Source organism: Humulus lupulus, chromosome 3 (assembly GCF_963169125.1).
Source record: "Humulus lupulus chromosome 3, drHumLupu1.1, whole genome shotgun sequence".
NCBI classification, from domain to species: Eukaryota; Viridiplantae; Streptophyta; class Magnoliopsida; order Rosales; family Cannabaceae; genus Humulus; species Humulus lupulus.
In genome coordinates this window covers 271,111,095-271,127,221 of record NC_084795.1, presented here as the reverse complement: position 1 = coordinate 271,127,221, position 16,127 = coordinate 271,111,095, and positions in this window count along the sequence as shown.

The following is a 16,127-nucleotide window of genomic DNA, read 5'->3' as shown; positions in this document are numbered from 1 at the left end:
CAAAGGAAATGGAAGAAGGAGAAGGAAGGTACGGGTAAGCTCCAAATTTGCTCTGTTTTTCTCATCAATTTTACTGCTGAACTCAGCTTATATCTATCCTAGGGGTAAAAGACCATTATACCCCTAGGTCAATTATGGGCTTCTAAAGGCTCCCAAGGGCATATTTGTCCTTTCCAACCTATCCTATTAATCATAATTAACGCTCCCCAATTCCCGTTATTCTCAATAATCCCAAACACCAATAATTCATAACCCGTTACCCTTTTACTCCCGGCAACGTTCTAATCTTTAAAATCACCTCGAGACTCAACCCGAGCCCCGAACTTAAACCCGTTATGACCAGACCGCTAACTAGTAATCCAGGATTGTCTCATGCCGAATTGCTCAAACAAGCCCACATTATAATGTGGTCTCACAACATGTCACCGACATGCATACAAATATACAATTATACCCTCAACGGGCCAAGTTACCATCACACCCCTGTAATTAAAGTGCGGACTCACATGCACACATTTAACATCATATTATAATATAATTCACATATACATGCATAGTATCATTTAATGGCTTAATTAAGCAAGTATAGCCCTCCCGGCCTACTAATCCTGCCATTAAACCACATCGGAGGAATCAGGGCATTACAGTTTTAGTTTGTTAATGATATGATATTTTGAAAATGATATTTAGTTAATATTTCTATTTATTAATATTATTTTTTAGGTGAATTTTGAAGGTGTTATAGCTTATTGAAGTTAAATTTGTGCATTTTACACTATAAAAAGAAAAAAGAAAAAAAAAGTATGTTATCCAAAACTTAATCATCAAGGATTATGAGAAAGTTTGATGATTTATAGGTCAAATTAGGTGGAAAAACTCACTTATATATATATATATATATGTTTATACGAATCTAGTTTAATTGAAGTTACATAATGTATTACTTATGATTATTGTGTCATATTATGTGATTTTTTTTATGATATTTGATAAGAATTCAAATTGTGGATAACACGTAAAGATAAAAATAGGGGGAAAATCAATTTCTTTTATATGTATATAAGCATATATTTTAATTAATGTTATGTAATAATTATAAAAATTAAGTTAGTATAATTATATACTAATTTATTTTAGTATTGGATTGTTTTAGGTTAATTTTATAGTTGGTTTAGCTAACATTCATTTTAGATTGATAACTTTGTACTATATATGTAACGTCCTGGATAACCAAGACCATTACACTGTGTGTTTATAAAAGTGCTAGATTTGCTAATCAAGTTATGTAATTGAAAACATGTTACGGAAACTATAGTGGAACTAGGGTTAAAAGATTTTGGTCTCAAAAGCTGCATTTCTTATAAATAACATTTTCTGTTTACACGGGATCCCAAAAATAATAAGATTAAAACTATTTACAAAGATTCAAGATTTAAATACTAGCCACTCTAAGGCAAAACAGACTGTTAAGCATTCCTTGTCTTGATCCACTCCTCGGCCATGGCGGCCGAACAGCTGGCTATGTACATTCAGCCCCGCAGCTCTCCATCTCAAGGTTGGTCCAACTTGCCTTTGCCTTTACCTGCACCACGTAGCACCCGTGAGCCAAGGCCCAGCAAGAAAACACAATAACAGAGCATAATCAATCAACAGACAGTCAAATATCTCATATCGCATAAGCATGTACTTAATCAGTTTAAGCATTCATGACAATCAAGTGTTCATCATACCAAGTATATCAATTCATATCAATAATCAATCCACATATGATAACTAGGGTTAGCGCCTGTAACGCCCCAACTCCAGGGACCGTTACGGTGTGCCTTGCAAACAGTGCTAAGCTCGCTAATCGAGTCATTTGGCCAAAATCGTGAACTAAGTATAATTAGCGGTTTAGGGATTAAAAACTTTGGTTCAGATGTAATGTTTCACTAGAACATTTAATATATACATTGGGATCCCGAAAATATAATTTCAGTGTCTATTACAGAAAATATTTACAACAGGCCGTTCTAAGCGGCAAAACAGGGTTCAACCCTAGTTCCACTTTAAACCTCGGCCGTGGCGGACGAGTAGCTGCATATGTACACATCATCACCTAAGCTCTCCAACTCAAGGATGGTCCAGCTTCCTCTTGCCTTTACCTACACCACGTAGCACCCGTGAGCCGAAGCCCAGCAAGAAAACACAATATAACATGATATAATATAAAAAATAACCATAGTACCCATTCGGAACCATCAGTCCATACAGATAGGTGACAATAGACAAAAGTCACAATAATGAGCATCGCTCCCTCTAGCCATGTGACGATAGGGTCACCAGGGCTTATCTGATATATGATCCTTTCATAAGTTTGATTAGGACAGGTGCAAGGTGATTAGTCACCAACATAACCTTCCTCACGACTCTAGAGTTGAAACTATGGACAACGTCCCCTAGCCATGTGACAAAAGGTCACCGGGGTCATATACCTTGGCTATAGTCATCTGGTCGTAGACCAGGCAAGTGCTTATAAGTTCTCGTTGACCTTCCGGTCGGTCCAGCATTAATACCCCATATGAGTCATTCAATGCCGACCTTGATTAGATCTAATCTTCATTTGGAACGACGTTCACAACGCACTGCCACTTCTGACCCTTGGGTCGGTAAAACACGACCAGTGCTCAGCCCGTGGTGAACTTAACTAATAAGTCACAGCTTCACAGACGGATCTGGCTCCATTGTAAATTCTGACTAATAAGTCAGCGCCATACACAGGTAAGCCATGCCACCAATCCTATATCACATGTTCCATATCCATAAACGAGGCATTTAGCATGCTTACTAAGCAGGTATTAGTGCTATTAGGGCCATGCATAAACACAGAGGCTCAAGCTCTGAACAATATCATACTTAGTATATAAAGCATGTCCCAATCACATGTTTCTCATGCATCATATGCAGTATATCCAGCAATCCAACATGCACCAAGAATAGCCATGCATGTCATACATAACAATCGACCGACATGCATCAATAATAACCACACATGTCATACTCTTTAATCAACCAACATGCATCATAATAACCATGCATGTCATACGTAATAATCAACCAACATGCATCAATAATAGCCATGCATGTCATATACACATAGGGTGCAGTTTTCTTACCTCAAAGTCGAGCTAGAACGATTAAAAGAACGTCCCTTGAGAACGATCAATCCTTTGGTCCTTTAGCGGTCACCTAGTCATAACCAAATATGGAATCCCATCAATAAAATAAATCATAAGAATGTTTACAATCTAAAACCTCACTCCCGGGATCCATCCCACACTCTCGGGACTCTCAATCTACCCAAACGGGGTAAAGGAACCAACCCCCGAGCCTTAAAAGTCCTCCCAGGCCCTAAAATATGCTTCCTGGAAAATACACTAGCGCCTAGGCGCTGCCTAATGGCGCTGGGGCGCTGCCCCAAAGTCAGAGAGCACCAGAATCGGCTCTGCCTAGTGCTGGGGCGCCAGGAATGGCGCTGGGGCGCCATCAGCAGACCAGAAACTCTTCTGGTCTTCTCCTTTGCGATTTCCCTTGAAAAACAAACCTCCTAATCAATCCCAAACATCATCAAAACATCAAACTCAACCCCCAAACCTCATCTACACCACACCCTCATCAAAACCCAAGCAATCTTACACAAGAACTTCCATGAATTCTCATAACTAACATCTCAAATTCCCAACTGAAAACTAACTTGAAAAACAGAGTAAAGCTTAAGTTCTTGAATGAAACCTTACCCTAAGTTGGATTTGATTCCTCTTCAAAGATTGAACTAAGTTCCTAAGCTCCCACCTTTGATCTCCTAGCTTGGTTCTTCAAGTTGGCTCTCAAAAATTGAAAGGAAGAAAGAGGGAAGAACATGTACGGGAGGGAGAGAAGAACTGAAGATGAGGATGCTCTGTTTTGGTCTAAAGGTTTCTACAGCCATCCAATTGATATATATCTTAGGGGTGAAAAGACCATTTTGCCCCTAGGTCAAATAAAGCTTCTAAACACTCCCAAGGGTAAAACCGTCCTTTCCCGCCTATCTCGTTAATTATAATTAACACCCTCCAATTCCCATTATTCTCAATATTCTCAAATACCAATAAATCATATCCCATTACTCTTTTATTCCCGGTAATGTTCTAGTCATCTAAATGACCCCGAGACTCACCCCGAGCCTCGAACTTAAACCCGTTATGACTAGACCGAACACTTACATCTCATGATCGTCTCATGCCAATTAGCTCGAACCAATCCTCCTTATAATGTGGCTATATTAATTAATCACAACCATGCACCCAAAATATACAATTACGCCCACAGTGGCCAAATTACCAAAATACCCTTATAATAATAAATACTCCCATATGCATGCATTCACCATCATATAATAATATAATTCACGTAAACATGCATATAATCATTAAGTAACATAATAAATCAATTCTGGCCCTCCCGACCTCCTAATCAAGGTCCTAAACCTCATTAGGAAATTTGAGGCATTACAGCGCCCTTAGGCCGCACCCTCTGTTTATCCCACTGACTCCGGCCCGCTTAAACCGAGCTCAATGAATATTAAGCTGTCCTCGGCTACCAGTGGCCAAGTCGCGCCCTGTGCGCAAATGTTGTATACGACACCCTTAGGCCGTTTATCACATGTCCCATGGAATAATACCATCTTTGACGTTATACAGATATGGGGAGCACTTAGTCCCATCACAAACACATAACCGGGTGCAGTTTTCTTACCTTTAAATTCGCTAGCTTCGTCCGCTTTGATCCTTGAGCATGATCCCTCTTGAGCCCTAGCGCATACCTAGTCACAACCATAGATTAAAATCATCACCAAACCTCAAGTCCAAAACCTAGCCTCGGGAACAATCCCGAGCCCTCGGGAAGCCCCAATTCCACCAAACGGGGTGGTGGAATCGAACCCCGAATCCCCGGGCAAAAACTCTTGAAAATAACTCAAAATCCCCTTTCTGGAAACAGGGTAGCGCTACAGCGCTCTAAGGAGGGCGCTACAGTGCTACAAATAGAGCCCAAAATCATCCTAGGGTATATAGCCTAGCGCTACAGCGCCCAAAGGCTAGCGCTGTAGTGCTAGTCATAGAACAACAAATGCTGTTTTTCCCTCCTTCGATTTTCCCTGAGCCAAACCTTACCAAAACTTCTCCAAACTTCAACCAAACTTAGAATCAAGCTTACTAACATGTCTAACTCATCCCAAGCATTCCAACCACATAAAATTTTAACACATGCACTCCCAATCTTAAAATTCACCATGGTTGAACCTTAAACTCAGAAACTTCAGCAAAACAACCAAAACCTCAGAATTTAGAGCTAGAATTTCATACCTTCAATAGGGATTCGACCGTAAGTTAGCATCTACACCTCCTTGGCTTACTCCTCCTCAAGCCCTTAGCTTGAATTCCCTAGAATTCCCATCAAATTTAGCTTAGACATCTTAGTTCAACATGAAATCCAGAAACTGAAGAAAACCTCAAAGTCTTACCTCAACTGATGAATAACCCCAGCTAGATTTCCCCAATCTGATCAAGACCTCAAGCTCACAATCTCAGCCTTAAGCTCCTTTGATTCTAGCCTCAAACCCCCAGATGAAAATGATGAAGAGGTCCCAAACCGACCTTGGAAATGCCCTGCTTTTCCTTCCCCTTTCTTTCCCTTCTTTTTCTTTCTTTTCTTTCCTTCAGACTTCTATTTCTTTCTACAAGTTCCACTAAGTGTAAAGCCTCAGTTATACCTATCCTTTATAAGCCAAATGACCACAATACCCTCCCCTTTAATTCTAAATCTTTTAATCCACCTAGGGGCATTTTGGTCATTTCATCCAATTCCCGCTAATTCCTCGAGTGTCTCTAATATTTACCGCTTACTTCCCAACACTTAGCTAGTCACCAATTATATTCTTCAATGTAAAAATTAACCCCAATATATTCTCTAAATTCCCATTTATACCCCAAGGCTCGCCCCGAGCCGAGTGTAAATCCCCGCTGTGACTTTTTCGCTAACCCGCTCACTAGGATCATCTCGAATCACAGATCACAAATATATCCACATAATAATTTGGTCTCAACAATTATCACGTACACATAGAGTTATGCCCTCAACGGGCCAAAATTACAATTATGCCATTTCTAACCTAATCAGGGCCTACATGCATACTAATACACATAGTCATGTATCTCAGATATTCAAATAGTCATATAGCATAATTTTAATCATTAAATCACATATATTCCAATTATACCCTCCCAAAACACTAATCAAGGCCCTTAAGCCTTATAAGTAAATTTGGGTCGTTACAATATACATATTATTAATGTTAGTATTGATAATGTAAATACGACAAAATATCTAAAAAAAATCAAGCCCGGGATTATATATATACCAATATATTAAATCTAGATTCATAAAAGATAGAATCTACCTCTCGTAGTCTGTTAATAATCTTTACTATATTTTCACAATTAATAAAGGAACATCGAATCCATGCTATTACTCCACAATATTTCAAGCTAATCCTCAACACACTAGGATGTGTGTGGGCACGTAGAATGTATAGGTATAAATTTCAATCTCTCTAGATATACTCAACATGAGATTTAGAGAGCTTTAGAGAAGAGAGATGACTACGAGATTCTATCATATTTTTCAAGCTTTTCTCTAAAAGTAAAAATTGAATTGCTTGATTTTTACGATAGATATTTAGATTTTTATAAACCTAAAATAATCTAACACATTAGACTTACTCAAAACTTATTAGGTTTAGATTTTAATTATTTAATCAAATCAAAAAATCTATTTTTAAATAATTATTTAATAAATAAAGAAATAATTCAAATTCTTAAGTGATTGGGCGTGTAACACACATGTGCTTCCCCAATTTTATCTCATTTACTTATTTAATTAACTAATTAAGATAATATATATATATATTAAAATTATATACTATTTCATAAATGCCTAAATATCAATTAATTCAAAATTAACGTTATCTTATAAAGTCTAAATAATTTATTATCATATAATAAATTAATATTACACTCTTAATATTAATTAACCCAAAGTTAATTAATATTTAACACAACTAATATATAGTTTTCAAATAAACATATTAGCTAATATAATTAATTACATAAATTATCACATAATTATGACTTAGCTCTAGAAAATTAACTCATTGCTTTTAAGTCATGTTCTCCTTTAATCTCATTCATGACACTCATACCCTAGACAGTGTAGTAAGAGGCCACTTAGGGATCATGGACGTATAATACTAAGCTCTAGTAAATCAGATTATTAATTAATTTTTTTTTGTAAATAATCTTATTTATTAATTCCATGATTACTCTACTATAAATATGGAATTGTACTCTTAGTAATTGTAGAATTATATTTACTGAATTGTCTCGCGTTGTTCATTAATATAATCACTTCATATAGGCCTGTCCTCCAATTATTAGAGTAGGTCAAGATTAACGTTTGTAGCATCTCAAAATTTTACTTTATTAGATAGTAGTAGCTTGTGCTATAGTATTTTAGTTTTCGTGGTTATTGGTTCAAGCCAGGATTTAGTTAGAAACTCATAGAGATAGTTTGGATTTGATAAGTTTAGCCTATAGCTTACAAATATTAATTTTATCATAAGGTTTGATTAATATAGCTGGTCCTAGAAATATTATTTATTATAACCTAAGGTTTAGATAGAATGATTAAGAAAGTGACACTTGTCACATGTATGTTTATTAAGGATTTAAGGATTTTAGATGATTAAATCAATTAAAGATAAATCTAGGAAGTCTGAAACCTTCCCTCAGCTATTAGGATCTCGTATTACTCAGTCAAAGTGGTTTAAACAAACTTCAAGTGTGCAAAAATGTGTTTAATATATCACCGTAGGCCGATATATCGTAGTTATAGGGGCCGATATATCGACTATGATTGATACAAAAAATACGTCAACTTCGCACGGACGAAACTACGGAGGCTCGAGAATATGGGGGAGGCGATATATCGCCTATAGGGGGCGAAATATCGGCTCCACATAAATATTTTGAAAGCCTATGGAATCCGAGCTAGAAACAGCCCTCAACAACTTAGACTTGCTCTTGAACGTTTTTAACCAAGTTCTGGGCATCTGTTGAGCAAAAATTCAATTTTTATCAATTATTTATTCATTTCAAAAGGAGTTAGTTTCACTCCTTGAACTCTATAAATAAGACCTTTCACTCAGCCATTTGCATCATCATTCAAGCATTCTTCAGAGCCTCCAAGCTGCTAAGTTCATTCTAGAGAGAAACAATAGGGTTTTGGGGTTAAAAGCTTTCCAATCTAAGCTTTTCTAAACACTTGGGAAGTAAGATAGAGTAATATTTCGGTATTGAGGTGTAGATCAAAGTTCTAATCTATCCAAGGTATTCTTTATCCTGAAGTTTAGTTCATTATAGTTCTTCTTATTCTTTTCATTTTCTTCCAAATCCTAACTTGTTGTAATGGCTTTTGGTTAGGTGTTTGATTTTCTTGAAACTTAAGGTTTACAGTAAGCTCTTATCTTGATGGTTTAGATCTTCTTTTCATCTTCTTTTCTTTAGGAAACTTATGGTTTTTACTATTTGTTTCTAGGAGTTTCCAATCCCGCTCTTGTCTCCAATACTCTGATTTTTTGTAAGGAAAATAGGTTAGATTGTATGTATGTATGTATGTATGTATGTATGTATGTATGTATGTATGTATGTATGTATATTTTTTATGTTGTAGTCGCTTGGGAAATATGGTTGCTTAGATAGCAAATAAGCAATCCCAAGATTTTTATCATTATCATAGACTATAGTTATTTTTAAAGGGAAATTTGACTTTTAATGCATTAAGTGACACTACATTTAAAAAATACCCTATCACTATATGACTCTCATTTTGGTGCTACTAATGACCTTACTACCCAAAATACCCCTGACATTTTTTCTCACAGACTCTCTGTATTCTCTCCCAAAGTCCCGAAGCAAGCAAACTTTGTAACACCTAAACCCGATTGAATCCGTAGAACCCAACCATTGTCTTCCACGATCACGAACAAGGGCTCCCAAATGGTCGGAGTTGACGATCGGAGAAGGGGAAGGAGAAAACGTCGAGCAAGGTGACCAAACTTTTAGGAAACAACCCCAAAGAAAGCGAAGGTGAGGGATTTCATTTTTAATCTGCCTGGTTTTTTTTGTTGATTTTTGTTCATAGGATAGATCGGAGCTGGGGAATGAAGAAATCTGGGTTTTTTTTCAGGATTTTTTATGCACCTCGATAGAAATTGATAGGACTCGATAGTATATGCCAGGGTATGGATTTGACTGTGCCTCGATGGAACTCGATGAAATTTTAGGCTTATAGAAATTTTAGCATATACCTCGATAGGCCTCGATAGGACTCGATGATACAGGGCTTTGGGATTTTTAGGACATACCCGATAGGAATCGATAGGCCTCGATAGGACTTGATGATACGGGGCTTTGGGATTTTTAGCACCTACCTCGATAGGACTCGATAGGCCTCGATAGTAACTAGATGATATCTTGCTTTGGGATTTTTTTAGGACCTACCTCGATATGCCTCGATAGGCCTTGATAAGACTCGATAGTAACCAGATGATATGATTCTTTGGGATTTTTAGAACCCACCTCGATAGGCCTCGATAGGACTCGATAGTAACCCGATGATATCATGCTTTGGGATTTTAGCACCGACCTCGATAGGCCTTGATAGGTTTCAATAGGCCTCGATAGTAGCTACCTTGATGGGACTCGATATGCCTCGATATTAACTGCCTCGATAGTGACCAGATTGTTTTACATTTTTAACATTTTTTAACATTTTTTTTGTTTTTTTTCAGTTGCCTGAACTTATTGTGCCGTTGGACAAGCATTTTCCTGGCCGTGTCACTTATAGGGGTAGTGCCTACTTGGATACCCTTATAGAGCAGTTTCAGAATCATGGTCTTATTGAAAGGACAGAGGCATGCCCGTTGGGACAGTTCTTTAAGGCGAAGCCGTTTAGTTTTTCTGGGGTTCTGCTGCATCAGCTAATGTTGCGTAAGGTAGAAAGCAAGAAGCCTAAAGAGGGTCAGTTCTACCTGGGCAACACTCTGTGTAGATTTGATATTGCAGAGTTTGCCCAAGTTACAGGGCTAAATTTTGGGAAATCACTGTCCCCAGATGAGTTGAAAGAGCATCTTTCAAGTGATCGGATCATCCAGGAATATTTTAATGGTGATTCAAAGGTTAGTTTTGGTCAGTTGGAAGATGCATTTAAGCTGGGTTTGTGCTATTTGATAGAGAGGGTACTGAATGCCCCAGGGAAGACAACGACGTTATGGGGAGATTCCCTAAGGATGGTTGAGGATCTTGATTACTTTTTCAAGTATCCATGGGGGAAGTTTTCATTTAAGAAGGTTAGCAAAGGAGTTCAGAAGGACATGAAGAAGCAATTGAAACTCTATAAGGAGAAGAAGAAAGATGGGTCAAGCAAAAAACAGAAGGAGGCGAAGTATAGTTTCTATGGTTATGCACCCGCGCTTCTTTAATGGGCTTTTGAGGCCATGCCATCTCTCGGGAGTAAGTTTGGTGAGAACAGTGGGAACCAGATACCGAAGATGCTTAGCTGGGCTACGAAGTCTGATATCACTATTTCGACAGCTTAGTTGGTTCCTATATTCGCCAACCGTCGAGTAAGTTCCATTTTATCTTGTTAAATGTCACAAATTAATTGATTAACGATTTATTTTATTAAAGTTTTCCTGACACATGTTATTCAACCATGCAGTTAGTGGTATTTTCCATGCTGAAGCCATGTCCCGGTGAGGTAGTCTACTACAATAGCCTCCCAGAAGTTGATTCCAGGTTATTCCTTGAGTTGGAATCAACTGTGGGGGAGGCTGGGACTGCAGCGGAGGAAGTAATGGTACTTGAGAAGGAGGCAGAGAAGCTAGGAAAAGTTGCAAAGGAAGCCTCCATTTTTTATGAGGATGTCCCGAGGGTTGAGGAGGGCACTTCACAGGCCTGTGCAGCTTCATCTAGTCAGGTTGCCTAGCCTGATTATGAGCAATTGATGCAGAGGCTCAAGAGGGTTGAGGAGGGCCAGGCAACCTTACAACAGAATCAGACCACGATCATGGCTCAGTTGGTGCAGCTGCTTTCACTGGTCTCAGGTTGATCCACCGACGTAAAATCAGATACAGAGTCTGATATCTTGCCTGCAGACTATGAGCGCGGTGATCAACCCTCCACTCCACAGGCCCATACATCTGTAGTTGCCAGTGATGCTGACAGTCCCAGTGTATGAGTACTCCAGCCCGAGGAGGCAATTGGCCTTGATGTTGTCAGGAAGAAACGCAGGCCCAAGCGTTTTGATGACTTCACCGACCCAACAAAGAAGAACATACTAGATAAATAGGGGCTAGTTGCTGAACCACTGAGGAAGTGTGACCCACAGCAGGAGAAGAGCTTCCATAAGTGGATCATCGAGAAGATTGACAACAAGAGAGACTGAAACGTCTATACTGGGACGCATGGTGTGGCATGGTTCCTGCAGTTGCACACAGTTCAGACTTGGCTTTGGGATTCGGTATGTAAATTACATTCATGTTTTCAATTCAATCTTAAAATATATTGATGGTACTAACGAATTTTCATGTTTTTTCAGCATTTTGATGTCGCTTTGCACATGCTACGCCGTTGACGCCACTTTTACCATGCTGCATTTCGGCAGGATGCTGCGATCATGAACACCACCTTCCCCCAGGTGTGCCTAGGTCGTTGGAATCATTTCAGAGAGACCGGCACTAAGTATACATGAGACGATGATGTGCTGAGAATGTTGAAGGGTGATGATAATTAATTCCTTGTATCATGGCAAAATGTGAGTGAAGTATATTTTGCCTTGCACGTCGAGAAAGTCGCACATTGGATCGCCATTGAAGTCTCCATTCCAACGTGGTGCATCAACATTTATGATTCCAATCATAGCGTGCTCAGTCCCACTCTGATGGAGGAAGCGATCAAGCCTTGGTGCTTATTGTTGCCTTCGTTGTTATGGTGTTCTGGCATGTTTGACGACCATGAGGACCTCCAGGTATATCCTGAGCAGAATGCAAAGCCTTTTTCATATTGTCGTATTCCTCTGGAGGAGTGTCCTCAGACTAAGACAAGGTATTCCTCTATTTAATTAGTGTATTTTGAAATCTGAAAATTAAAGTTATTTTTATATTCTATTGACACAAAATCGATTATATGCAGTGGGGATTGTGGTATGTTTTCCATCAAACATATCGAGCATCTGGTTGCCAGGCTACCACTCGATACCGTTATCGATGAGAACATCCAGCATTTCAGGACCAAGTGGTGTGTGGACCTATTCTCTCAAAATTTGTCCCCGTGATGCTCTGTAAATTTTTTCTTACACATCTCGTATAGTATAACATATAGTTAGTTTTGTATATTATTTTTTATCAAACAATATTTTTTGAAAAAGTTATTAAATAAAAAAGTACTAAATTCACATAATGTGTCTGCCTCGACATCCAAACCAACAAAGTATTAGAAGAAGTACTCCATATAATAATTACATAATTACTCAAAAATCAATTAAATAATTACATAACACAATATTTTAAATCCTAGCCTTACATGACTTCCTATTGTGCCCATTACCACCACATCTGCTACACTTACGTGGCTTGACAATCTATTCCCCGCGTGAAGCATAGCGATTTGTCTTTCACCTACCCACTTTCTACTTCCTGGGCCTTCCTACAGGGGTTTTCTCAACGGGGACGCCGACAACCATATCTCTGATGTGATCAAGGATTACCCATTCATCCTCATTCCCAACAGGGTAAATAGTATCTTTATAAGTGTCCTTCAATGCCTTGATTCTATAGTAAGGGGAACACAATGAGTAAATGTTTATGCTTCTTTTTCTGGCTGCAGCAAAAGCATGTACACAGGGTATCCCAATGGTTTGGAACATGCCACAAGAGCATGATTTTGTGGCCAAGTTCACCTCACCATCACCATTACCATCGACCACAAGAAATTCGTGATGACCAAGGACTTGGACATCCAAAAAAATTTCTTTATAACCTATTTGCTTCAAATCCTTTTCCATCTCAGGTGATAACAGAGTTGTTGTTGTTGTAGCTCTTTCACGTCTATCTACAAACCAAGACTGAAGAGTGAATCTTATGAATTCAAGAAAAGTGGCGACTGGAAAGCTCCTTGCCTTCTTGGTTTTATTGTTAAAGCTTTCTGCGTAATTACTCGTCATGATATTGTATCGGTTACCAGGAAAATAAGCGCTACTCTACTCCACCTTTCAAATCCAATCCCCTCTAGATATTGAGCAATGGGCGGATCAATTACCTTAATCTTGTCAAAGAACTTGTGAAATTCCGTTATTCGAAATGCGTACGCTGCACACCCCATGATGTCTTGCACGTGGTCAGTTTTGAATTTTGTCACAACATTCATACAGATATGGTGGTAACATGCACCGTGATACGCATCTGGGAACACAAGCTCCAAAGCATGATTAATGCTTTTATGCCTGTACGATACAAAAGCAAGGTTCTCAACGTCCCCTATGGCTTCCTTCAATTTTCTCATGAAATAAGTCCAAGAGTTATGGTTCTCACTATCCACCAATGCAAACACAATTGGAAACAACTGGTTATTTGCATCCAATGCAACAGCACAGAGCATGTGGCCACCATACTTATTCTTCAAGAATGTGCCATCCACACAAATTACAGGACGACAGTATTGGAAACCACGCCTAGAAGCACCGAGGGAAAAGAAGCAATACAAGAAACGACCATCTTCTGCTACAAAATCAGTAATTGTACCTGGGTTCTTATGCTCCAACTGACACAGGTATCCAGGTAACTTTGAGTATGGTTCCTCAGGTGTCCCTCTGACATACATAAGAGCCTTTTATCTTCATCTCCACGCCTTTTCATAGCTCATTTCGACCTCCAAAATGGTGCTTCATGTCCTCCCTTATGTTGTTTGCCATGTACCGAGTACCATTGGTAGCAAATTTCCTCTTGATTAGGTGCCCAACAACCCACGGTGATGCTTGACGGTGGTCCTTATCTCGAATTTCTTGTGAGCAAGTGTGTACTTCATTGTATACAGTAATCTCGAACATTTCAGATCGCATTTTTTTCTTACCCCTCAATCTCCAACCACAATCAGGATCCTTGCAGGTAATGTACCACACATCAATCCCAAATTTCTTCACCATAAACTCAAAATTATTCTTCATCACAAATATGGATGCTTTGGTTTTCAATTCAAGCATTTTCTGAAAGAACTTCCCAAGGTGCAATTCTCCTGAAGCTTTGCTAGTTGAGGAATGATGTTGATGTGAGGCCTCTATATGCTCTTTGGTGAACATGGGAGCACTCCATGTTCTATGATCTTCACCTAAGTCCAATGGAGAACTCCATCTAAAACTATCATCGATTCTACTTGGACCTGGACGACTACTGCCGGTCCCAGGTGTTTGCCAATCTTCTATTCTGCGATCCTTATCTACCATAACATCTGAACTCTGTGTTGGAAAATCTGCCATAACATCTGGCCCACCAATATCTGTTGCATCAGCAACAGGATTGTCGTTGACATAAGGATCGTAGCCATAGGGATCGTACTCTGCCATGTCATGCACATATGGCGGATCTCTAACCGGGATATCATCATGGACTATAACGTCTGGATTTGTCTCGGGAACACATGTTCCAATGTCACCTTGAGTTCCTTTGAAACCATGACATGGAGGAGAAATGTTCTCTTCAAATCGAACTTCTTTATTAACGCCGGCAGAAGCCGATGCATTTCTTATACCTCCCTTCTTAATCAATGTCACACATAGAGGAATGAGCTTCTCTATAGATTTCAATGCTAACCCAATGAATGCACGCACATGCCTATCATTTTTTATAATGGCAGGTTTGACGAATTGTGATATGCATGTGTACGGGACCTCAATTTTCAAGTCATGCACACATTTATCCACTTCAAGCTCATCGTACAGAATGTCAAGCAGTTGCTCATACGTCACACCCTTCTCCACGGACAGAACTTGATTTTCAGCATCCCTGAAAATCCAATCCCTATTTTCGAGTTCCCAAACACCATTGAATGCAAAAAATACGGAAACAGTCGAATCTGCAACAAAACAACAACAAAAAAGGTCAAAAATTAAACTACAACATAAAACAGCAAAATGTCGATTTCTATCGAGGTCAACCCATCGAGATCCATCGATTCCAATCGAGTCCTATCGAGGCAATACTACATAATTAAGTTTTATGCCTCTATCGAGGCTCATCGAGGCATATCGAGGTAGCCATTTCCCCTTATGTGAGGATGTTATCGAGACCCATCGAGTCTCATCGAGGCATATCGAGTTAGCCATTTCCCCTTATGTGAGGATGTTATCGAGACCCGTCGAGGCTCATTGAGGCATATCGAGGTAGCCATTACCCCTTATGTGAGGATGTTATTGAGACCCATCGAGGCTCATCGAGGCATATCGAGGTATACAAATAATATAATACATGAGGATTTATCGAGGTCCATCGAGGACCATTGAGTCCTATCGAGGCAGACAAAAAACCCAGAAAAAAACCAAGAAAGGAACAAAAATTCATTCCGACAGTGAAACATTACAATAAAACATGAAGGCATACACAGATCTGTTTGAAATAGAAAAAACAATGTTGATAAACAAGTTTCCTCACTACATATAACAAATATATACTTACCCATACGATTTTTGATCCGAAATCCAAAATGAAGTCCTTGCCTTGAAAGAATTCACAACTTGCCTTGAAATAAGCTCGAAAATTTGTATAGATTAAGCTGCCGTTTTTTTTTTTTTTTTTGTACAAGAGCTTGAGAGATTGAGAGGAAAAACGTGAGCGATCGAGAGGGAGAAGACAATGGGAGAAAAAGAGGGAAATTTATGATAGGGGCATTATTGGTAATCCAAAGAATACTAGAATAAAAATGTGAGGTTTTTTTCGGTTGGTA